Here is an 11684-nt window from a genome sequence, read left to right as displayed (position 1 = left end):
AAGGAGCCCGGCAGACCGAAGGCAGGCTGGGAGCTCCGGAGCCCGGCGGGAAGCCGGGTGGTTAGAGCCTGGTCGTGGCCAGGAAATGCAGTTCTACCAGCGAGGTGGGGGGCAGGTTTCAGAGCTGAGGGCAGAGGAGTGAACCCAGCCCTTGATTTTCTGGGAGTCAGGAGGTGAACTGAAGGGCCGATGGATCGGGGAAGTTTGGCGAGGGATTTGGGCAGGAATGGGTGTCTGGTCGGCGAAGACACAAATGGAGGGATGGGACCGGGTCGGGTGTCCTGTCTGGATCACGAAGTTCTACCTTCGCCTAGTTTTCCTGTCCACGAGGGGGTGGGGAGGGAGGGGCTGTGGCATGTGGTAACTTCCAGCGCTCTCAGGTAACTCAGAGCACTGTTACTGTGGAAGGCCCACCTGCTCTGGACAGGCCTTCCTCTGCCTGAAGCTATGTGGCCTGAAGTCCCAAAGCGTCACGTGTGAAAAGGAAATTAAAAACAACTTGCAGGGTGTAATGAAGGATATCTAAACCGGTGTGTGGAGGCACCGTGGACCCACTCTACTTTTTTCTTTGCCCCAGGAACTTAAAAGCTTTAAAATACTTCACTTGGGGGAAATGCGACCTTTAATAATTAGTTGTCCAGAGAGTAAAAATCATAAGTCCATTCTCACTCATGGATATTTACAGGTATTTTCATTCTGGTTTTTGTCTCATATTCACATATTTCACCTCTAGAAAGAGTTGGATTTCACTGCCCCCAGAGTTGGGAGTCAACTTTACCACTGTCCCCCAGAGTAACAGGTGAGCTAGGTATGAGTGCTTCCTTACTCAGGTGTGGGGAGAAAAACTTGTGAGTGCATAAATCATGGCGGACGGGAGCCAGCTATCTTCAGATTATTTATATAAATGCCCCTGGTTGGAATTAATATTTCTGTGTATTAGGACAGCCTGTTTGCTTATTTATAGTAATTCAAAACTATGTTCTAAAAGACAGAGGGGGTGGGGCAGGCATAGGTGATCTCATTCCTCTCTGAAAGATTAATAAAACTTCTCGTACAATATTGTCTGACTTACCAATTATTTGATCCGTTTGCAAAAGCACAAATGTTTTAGCATGGGTTCTCTAATGGGCAGTAGACAAAAATCCACAGAGGTGACTTCTGGTGAGTGTTAACACTGCTCTCCAGGTTCGCTTTGAAATTGTTTTTCTGTGAAATAACTGCACTCTGCCTTACTTTGGTGTTTTCTGTCCTACTGGTATTTTGTAAACTGGTGCTGCAGAAAAAGAGCTTGAATGGCAACATGATGAAGGATTTCTCCTCGTCTTGATTTGCAGCACCCACAGTTCCTTATCTTCAGATTCTCTTATCTTGAGATTCCCTTATCAGATAGTAGGGAAGGAATGAGTGGGGAGATGTTTGAAGACTTCAGGGGCAGCCTCCAGACACAAAACCAGAAATCCATATCTTTGATCCTGCCTGACAAAACTGAGAATCTGTTTTCTCTCAGTTCCTCTATCTCCTCCCTCCCCAGCCAGTTGAAATCTGCAGTGGAGGTCACTGGAGTTCTAGGATGATCTGGATCAGTTGAAGCCTGACAAGTCAAGAGTTTACGAATGTTTAACTGAGGTCAAAAATTTGGAGAAACTCTTGTAATAGGTTTATAACGTTTTAAAGCTTTTCCTGGGGAGTTTCAAGGCAGTTCTGAATCTCATGGCTTTCCCATGGTTCTTTAGGGCAACATGATGGTGAGGTGTCTTGGACAAGATTAATCTCACTTTGCATGTGGGAAAACAAGCCCAGGAAAGCAGAACTTCATGTTCACACCGAGGGCTGGAAAACATGTTAGCCAGAGTCCACAAATTATTAAGTCTTCCTCTTGGTATTTCACGACCAAAACATTTCATCCATGGTCACAGCTCCTTCAAAGGGTATCTCCGTGGTGGCCTTAACCTTTGAATCCCTAAGACCTCAGGGGAAGTTTTGTTGTTCTGTTGTCGTTGTTGTTTGCTTGCTTAACAAATAATAGTTGCCAATATGTCCAAGGTGATGTGAGGGGTTGGGTGAGAAAATGAAGCCTATTCATTTTTATTGCTGGGACAAAACCAGCAGGGAGGTAATTTCTGAAAAGGTCATGTTAGCATCAGTGCAGGCATCAAGAAGGATTTGGTGGCAAGGTGATGACCCTTTTGTTGAGTTAGTATTAAAGGAAAGTACCTGACTGAAGTTGAGCTACTTTACCTTTCTGAGCTCCAGATTCCAAGTATGCAAAATAGCCCATCCATCTCCTCACAAGAAACTCCAGCTCCCTGCACTTTTTGTATTCTCCAACTCGGGCCATCTCAGAACTCCTCCCTTTTGTACATTCTGGTTCCTGTCCCTGGAATGCATTTCCTCCTCTGGTAAACTCCTTCCCCTCCTGATTTGGCACCAACACAGGCTCAGCACTTCATTCATAAGGATGAGAAATACCTTGTCTACTAGAGACAGTCGCATGACACTGAGTATGCTGAAAAAAAAGTGTTTTTTTTAATATCGGTGGTACTGGGAGTTGACCTCAGTTAAGGTGCTATACCATTGAACTGTGGTGTGTGAATTCTATCATTTTTTTTTAACTTTTTAAAAAAAGATGAAGTAGACAATTTATTTGAAGGAGGGAGAGAGAGAACTAGCAGGCAGCTACTCTGAATAAATAGCATTCAAAAGGGAAATGCTCCTCAGTTTTTTTAATTAGAAGAAAGTCTTGAGTTGGGGATTTAGCTGAGTGGTGCCACTGCCTGCCTTGCAAACACAAGGTCCTGAGTTCCATTTCCGGTACTAAAAAAAAAAAAGAGTCTATTACATGATTAGTTTCTAGAATATAAACTTGTACCCTTTACCCTTTGAATCTCCTTCAGCCAGTATGTAACCTGGTCCATAACCTGGTCTATAAATGCAATGTTTATAGAAGTACAATTCATACCAGCTAAATCTTGGAAGCCTATATATACATCAACAGATGAATGGCTCAAGAAAATACGGTATTTATGCACTATAGAATGCTACTCTGCCATAAATACTATTGCATAGTATTTGTTGAATGCACAACCACCTGGAAACAGACTGAGTGAAGGGGTACGTGATGGTACCTTTCTTGCATAGTGGTTGGCATGCAGCAGGAGGACTGTTTCCCCCTTGTTTGAATTCATTCATCTATGTGTGCCATTACACTGTGTGGCGCTGAGGACACAGAACGAACAAACATCTTGATTTCACAGTCAGTGGGGGGGGCACAGATGGATCACAGGTTATGGTAAACTTTACAGGTGCCACAGTAGACTTTGTGAGCAGAGAGTTCATTCAGCCTATGCTTAGGAGTGATGGTCATAGAACTGAGGTTGGGAATGGGTATTTAAGGATAAGAAGCAATCTGCTGATAGGAGAAGGTGTGAGTAGAATTAAACTGTAGGCAAAAACGGATAGCATGTACAAAGGCACAGCGGTATACATGATAAGCATTGAAGGCACAGCAATGTGCAGTCAGAAATAAGTTTGACAAAAAGAAATAATGCAAAACAAAAATAAGTTCTCAGAATCAAAGATATGGATCTCTAGATTGAAGGAATTTCCAGAAATCCCAGCACAGTGAGTGACAACATCCAGAGCAAAGCACGTTATTGTGAAACTTAGAACTCAAGTTATAAAAACATTTCAAGCAAGACAGATCACACACACAGGGTCTGGAAAAAGAATGGGAACATTTTGTTGTTAGTACGTGTTACAGTATACAATGATTACATTCCTACATGGACATAACACATCTTACTTTCTGTTTTTCTTCCCCTTCCTCCTTCCTCCACCTCTATTGTTTTTGTTTTGTTTTCTGGTACTCGGGTCCGTGAGCTTGTGAGGCAGGCAGCAGAACCACTGAGCTAAATTCCCGGCCCCTCCCTCCATCTCTTGATCCCCTTCCTTTTTGCAGAATTTCTGTCTCCCTGTCTCCAACTATCTCATTTTGCTTTACAATTTACTTATATGTTGGATCTCTGTAAGAGAAACCATGCAATATTTAAGCTGTGTGTCTGATTTAGTAAACAACATGGTCTCAAGGTGCATCCATTTTCCTACAAATAACTCAGGTTTATGGCAGAGTAGCATTCCACAGTGCATAAATACCTTTTTTGTTGCTGTTGTTTTTTGGTTTTTGAGACAGGGTCTCACTGCAGTTGAGACTGACCTGGAACTCACTATGTAGTCCAGGCTGGTCTCGAACTCACAGCGATCCTCCTGCCTCAGCCTCCCGAGTGCTGGGATTACAGGCATGCGCCACCACGCCCGGCCAATACCATATTTTCTTGATCCACTTATCTATTGTGTATATATAGGCTTCCAAGATTTAGCTGGTATGAATTGTACTTCTATAAATATGAGTATACATGTATCACTGTAATATGTCTTTAACTCTTCTGAGGAAGAGACATAGACTAATACCTGGGTCAAATGGAATTCCTAGTTTTAGTTTTTTTGAAGACTTTCCATACTGATTTCCATAGTGGTTGTACTAGTTTACATTTCCACCAACAATGTAGAAGGGTTCATTTTCCCCTGCAGCTTCACCAGCATTTGTTATTATTTGATTTCTTAATGATAGCCAGAAAATGTATTTTTCTAAAACAAAAAAATAATTAGAAAGTGCTTTTGAATGGCTTTGAGTGGAAACTACTTTCAATCTAGAATTCTAAGTCTAAGGAGACCAATTAAAAAGGTAGGTGAGGATTCAAACATGCCCCATTTGGGGAAAGCTACTAGGAAATACATGCCAACTATACCATGAAAAAAGAAGAAAATTAGAATGTCAGCTATGAAGCCATTAGACATCAACCATTCCGGATTAGGACAACAGAATAGATGGCTCAGAATGAAGACATCAAGGGATAAAAACCTCAAAAACATAATTCATTTTTATGAATACCAAGTAATTATTTCAGATAGGATCATGAGCTTTGAGCATTTGGGGGGAAATCACAGGTATATGGAAAACCAGGCAAAGGGAAAAACAAGGAAATCATTAACTCTAAGAAAAACATACAAGAAAGGAGCAATGGTCAAAGGCTCCACGGAGAAAATATGTGTTAATCAGAATGTAAACACCAATTATCCAAACTGCATAGAGAGAACTCGAAATCAACCAGGAAAAGATAATCATTAGAAAAATGGGTTGAGGATATGAATGAGCCAATTCACAACCATCAGATTGACAAAATTTTTAAAATTCTGATGACTCTGGGGGTTGGTGAAGAGGAGTGGCCACTGCTGGCCAGAGTGGGGGCTTTCAAGAGGAGGGCTCTGGAGTAATGTCAGTGTCGAGTATCCCTGAAGACGAAAGTCCAGAGCACTACCTGAAATCTTATCTCATCTCTTTTCCCACCTTCAACTGTTCTTCCAGCCCAGGTCTCCCCTGATAGCCTTGCTTTTTATTTCACTGGGGGAAAAGATAAAACCAAAGTACTGCCCACGTACTTGCATGTGTAGCCATAGACTCTGCCTCCTCTGTTCTGTTCTGACGACATGATCTTGGGGGGGGGGGGACTGACGTCTCTAAGAAAATGATTAAGTGTGCACAACTTTTGACCAAGCAGTTTCTCCTCTGAAAAAAATACGCACACAGAACCGTGTTCAACACTTAATTTAGCACCACGAAAGTGAAAAACTTGGAAAGAACCTTAGTCCGCTTGCTGCTTATATACCAGAATACCAGCTGCTGAGTAATTTTTCAATGGTAGAAGTTTGTTTGGCTCTTGGCTCTGGAGGCTGGAAGTCCAGGATGGAGGGGTAACATCTGGTGAGGTTCTTCCTGTGCATCAGGACACAGTGGAGGGCCTCACGCGGTGACGTGGGCTACGTAAGCCGGCAAGAGGAGGCTGAGCTCACCTGTGATCACGACAACAGGTTCCTAAGGACCTGATGCTTGCCTCTTACCCATCACGCCCCAATGCTGCTGCATCAAGGATTAAGTTTCCCACACATGAACTTTAGGGGGCCCATTTGAATCACAGCGGAACCTAAATGTCTACCAGCAAGAAAACGGATTTTAAAAATTGTGGCACAGCAGCCAGGCACAGCGATGTGTACTTGTGATTTCAGATACGAGGAAAGCTGAGGTGCGAAGATTGCAAGTTTGAGGCCAGTGCGGGCAACCTGGCCAGACTGTCTCAAAAACATAAAAAGTACTAGGGATATAGCTCAGGGGTAAAGCACTTGTATGGGACAAACTTTTTAGATTTGTGGCATAGCTATAAATTGAATATTGTACATTAGGTCAAGATATATACACTAGGACCCAGGGATTTAGCTCAATGGTGCCGCCGCCTGCCTCAAAAGTGCAAGGTTTTAAGTTCGATTCCCAGTATCCCCCCCCCAAAAAAAAGAAAAGAAAAGATATACATGTTCATACATTTTTCTCTGAAATCATCAGTTTTCCTCTCTTTTGAGTGAAATAAATGAAGCTACATGTATCAAAAACTAAAAACATATGTTAAATGAGGTTATGCTGCAGAAGGATGTGTTTGTTGTGGAATCATTTATACAGTTTGAGAACATGCAAAACTTGTTGATATAGATACATTTGTAGGATATAACTCTAAAAACGAGTGGGAACAACAAACTCAAAATTTGTGATGATTATCTTTAGGACAACAGAAAAGGGACTAGAATTTCAATTTGATTTGTTTTTTTGTTTGTTTTTAAAGCTACTTGCTAATTGCAAGGGTGTTTGTCTTTTTTGTCTTTCCAATAACAAAAAAAAATTTTCATACCGTGAGGCAGATGGTGTTTCTTAAACCAGATTATACATCATAATTGCCAAGAGAATTTTTAAAATACAGATTCCTAGCCACATGTGGAGACACATGCCTGTAAGGGAGGCTGAGACAGGAGTATCACAAGTTTGATACCAGTGTGGGTAACCTAGTGACTTGGAAAGATCCTGTCTCAAAATAAAAAAGGGGCTGGGGTATAGCCTAGTGTGAAGGTCCTGGTTTCATTCTCTGGTACTGGAAAAAAAAAAAAAAAGATTATAGAATTAATCTATAGTAGTAGAACTCCTGAATGAAACCTTTTCTACATTAAAAAAAAGATACAAATACAGCATATGAATATTTCTATACAGATACACTGTATAGGGTCAAACCTACAGGAAATTTGCAATGGTAGCACAAGGAAGTCCCATACATTGTTTACCCAGATTCCTCAAATGTTTATATGTTACACATTTGTTTTGTTCTTTTCTGTTTCTCAACCATTTGAGAGTACAAGATAGGCAGAACATTCCTGTGTGCCTAAATATTTGCTTGTATCTGCTGAAAAAAGCTACACGAGTATGTATCTCTCTAGTACAATGGTGCAAACGGGAAAGTAACTACCGATCCTGTAATCTGTTGCTACATTTGGTTTCTCCAATTGTGTGGATAATGTTTGCCATAGTAAAAGGAAATTCCAAATCATCTGTTGTATTTGGTTGTCTCTTTGTAGTTTGTAGGTTTCTCAGATGTTTCTTGATTTTCATAACCTTGACATTCTTGATCAGCACAGGCTGTTTATTTGGTGGAAGGTCCCTCGATATGGATTTGTCTGGTGTTTCCTGATGATCGCATTTAGGTTATGTATTTTCTTGAAGGGTAGTGCAGAGGTGATGATACTGTGTCAGGAGGCACACGATGTTGATTTGTCCCATACTGGTGATCCTAGCTTCTCCGGCTTGGTTAGGGTGGTGGGTTGGTATCAGGTCTTTCAATTGTAAAGGTATTAAGTATCTCTCCGAGCCAGACTTGGAAACCAAGTATACTTTGTTACTCCTCAAAATTTCCACCACTGGTTCTAGTAATATCTATGGTTGATTCTTACCTGAATTAATTAATTATGGTTGCCAAGTGGTGAATCTAATTTAATCGTTCCTTTTACATTATTATTTGGCTTTCTATTGTAAGGAAAGACTTCCTTTTCCCGTATACAGTATTATGTCAGTGTGTACTAATGGATTCTTATTTTATTCAGTGTCTACAATTATTTTGTTGTTCACTGTGTTCCAGATCTGGCTAGCAAGAGCCTCTTCAAGCTGGCACATGTGAACTTTTGATGTTGTTCCAGGTTTGTACTGTTTCTCTGCCTCACTCCAATAATCAGCCACTACCCAAGGCACCTTAATACTTATTAGCAGAGAATGGTATGTAGAAACCAAGATCTACATGCTGAATATGCTCATTGATGTGGGACTATCATTGATTCTACATCCTCTTAGTTGGAGGAGCTAGGAAAAAGATTGTATATGTAAATACACACACACACAAGCATCTATACCTGTCTGTCTATACTTAGTGCTGTATTAAAAATCACAAGTTCACACCAATACCTCTGTTTCCAGTGAAGCACTACACGATTCATTCTCTCTGCTTTTTATAACTCAATGGTGAGAAACTTGGCTTCAATTATCTACAATATATTATTTGCTTAATTCTAGTATACATGAAATTATTCCTGCTTCTTCCAAACAAAAAAACAACAAAAAAGCCTATTGTCTATATTTCTACTACCTAATATTTATTGACAGTTCTTTTGTCTTTAAGGATGTGTAATTCAAGTGGTTGAATTAAAAGTTGAGTTGTATTTTCCTCCTGCAACATTGATTATTTTATAATTTGAAATTTGATTGGTTGGATTCTGGGCTTTCTACTCTAGTTTTCTCCCTATTCTGTGACTCTATTTTTTTTTCTCCTTTTACTGTTATGTAAAATATTCACATGGTTGCAAAACATAGAAGATATAGTTAGGAATTCCCTCTCCTCACATGTCTTCTATTCTATCCAACCCACTTCCACGAACCCCTGAGGCTAACCAGTCTCAATCATCTCTGATTAATCTTGCCTGTTTCTTTCTGCACGAATGAACACACACATATCCATATTTTCTTCTTTTCCTACAAAAACACAGCATATTAATTACTGATACTCTTGCACTCTGCTTTCCTCACTTAACAATAAATCCTGGAAATCATTCCGTACTGATCCATAGAGATCTTTCTCATTTCTTAAACAGCGCATGTCACTCATATCAGCTACATGGGCGTGTCGGTGGTTTCTGACATGCACGACTACAGTCTCACCAACAGTACACGTGCCATGCATATCCTTGTATGTATGTGTTCTTGTACTGTTGTAGGTTTATCTTTGGAGTAGATTTTATGAATGAGATTGCTGTGTCAAAAAACAGTGCAAGTATGTGTGTGTTTGAAATATATATTGTGAAATTCTCCATAAAAATTATACCAGTTTGCATTCCACCAATACTGTATGAGGGCCTGTTTCCCTACAGCCTGCCAACAAAATGTGTGATTATGCTTTTGAATTTTGCCAATCTGATACATGAGAAATGGTATCTCAGTATAGTTTTAATTTGTAATTCTTTTATTATGAGTAAGATAGCATTTAAGGATCATGTTTAAGGATAATTTTTCCTTCTTATGTTTTCTGTTCATGTCTCTTGCCTATTCTTCTGTTAGGCTTTGATCTATTTTTTCTCAATTTTATGAGTTATTTAAATATTAGTATATAAGCCCTACTGGAGGTTATAAGTACATGCATTTGTGATACATGTTATAAATATTTTCTTCTGGGTGTTTGTTTGTTTGGGTACCGGAGATCGAACTCTGGACCTTGCAAGACAGGAGATGGAACCACTGAGCTAAATCCCTGGCTTCTCCTGGGTTTTTGTTTTGTTTTGCTTTGTTGTTTTGAGACAGGGTCTCACCATGTAGTTGAAACTTCCCTGGAACTCACTAAGTAGCCTAGGCTGGTCTCAAACTCACAGTGATCCTCCTGCCTCAGCCTCCCGAGTGATGGGATTATAAGCGTGCACCACCATGCCCAGCTCTCTCCAGGGTTTTAATTGTCTTTTGACTAGGTATAAAATGTGAAAATTTGAAACTACAAAAAGACTTTTCCTGTGTAAGAATGTAGTCAAAATGATGAGTTCTTTCTTTAATTTCATTTGTTTCTGACTTATTATTGGTAAGCTTTCCCCTATACCCAGGTTTTTAAAATTCACTCATTTTCTAAATAAGACATGTATGGCTCCTTTTCTATATTTAGATCCATGATCTATTTGGAATTTATTTTATGGCTGGTATGAGGTATGGATCTAATTTTACCACTTCTTCCCAAACAGCTTACTAGTTGTGAGAGCACCAGTTATTTTAAAAATCCTTTTAGCCCACATTTTTGAGATGCCATCTTTATCATGTACTAAAAGCTTCACAAGCTCTGGGCTTTTTTCCCCCCACTTTTTAAAGGGTTATCCAGATTGAGGGGGTTTATTTTGGCAGATTTGTACATGCACATAACATACATTGATTGTTTTCACTCACCCCAACCCCCCACCCTGTAGTTCCCCCGAATTTCACATCCTGGGAGATGGGGCTTCGGTGTATATGTGTCCGTTAGGGTTAGGAGCTAGAAGAACAGTACATACAGATACTCCTCAATTAAAGACCTACCTTTTCACCGATTGTGCAGATTTACGACTGGCCACTCAGACTTACTGCGCACCTTTTTCCTTTTTACGGTGCTGTGCACTTGTTTATAAAGCCTCCGTGTCTTTTTTTGTCCCACACATCTTGTTTATATAGTACTGTAATTTTTGACGATTGTACAGTACAGCACTGTAGTTTTATGTTCTGTTACACATTATAGTATTGCATATAAGCCATGCAGACAAAAGCAAAGACATCAAGTTGGAGTTTCCTTTGGCCATTTCTTCGTCCGAAATATTGTAGTGGACCTACCACATACACTCCCTCGTTTAGCGACCAATTCGTTTAATGACCTCGTCACAGGAACAGAACTTGGTTGTTAATGAGAAATATGATTACGTAAAGGATTTTATAGAAAGGATTTACAAGGTAGGCTTACAGTAGCCACCTGCAGCGGAAGAATGAAAACTGGCCATCTCCATGCCGGAGAGCCAGAAGACCTGGGTGGAAAGGGAAGGTCCCGGAGCTCGCTGCGGAGCCGGCTGTGCGCCCCTGTCAGGAAGCCAGAGTCTGCACTGCAAGGCTAGAACGTGCCCTGGAAGCCTGAGGGAACTGGAGACAACGCCCCAAGGCAAGACCAAGACTGGAGCCCCTCTAAAGAAGAAAAGGGAGGCTTCTTTCTTTCCCTTCTTATTTCAGCCAGGCTACAAAGCTGAGGCGGATCTTCCCTCCACATCTGGATGGGGCTTCCCTTCTCGGTTCTCGGCCTCTGTGGCAGCTATGCACAGTCACACTCAGGGCTTTACCCGTCTGCAAGGTGGTTCCCAGTGGAGTCCGGTTGCCATACCACAGTTAACAGTGCCAGGGTATATGTTGCTCACACTCATTCCTCCATTACCGACCTTACACCCCCCCCTTATTCCCTCATAGTCTCCCTTGTACTTTCTTTTTTTGGTACCTGGGGATTCAACTCAGGACCTTGAGCTTGCGAGGCAGGTGGTGGCCCACTGAGCTAAATCCCCGGCCCTCCTTTGTACTTTCTTGTCATCTTTATTTCAATTCCACATACGTATTAGAAAGAACATGGACTATTTCTCTTTCTGAGGCTGGTTATTCTGCTCAACATGATGGGCTTCAGATCCATCCATTTTCCTGCAAATGACAGAACTTTGTTCCTATTTATGGC

Source organism: Fukomys damarensis, unplaced genomic scaffold, assembly GCF_012274545.1.
Source record: "Fukomys damarensis isolate Sample0158 unplaced genomic scaffold, DMR_v1.0_HiC HiC_scaffold_12, whole genome shotgun sequence".
In the NCBI taxonomy this organism is placed as follows: Eukaryota; Metazoa; Chordata; class Mammalia; order Rodentia; family Bathyergidae; genus Fukomys; species Fukomys damarensis.
Note: the sequence above shows the minus strand (reverse complement) of the source record.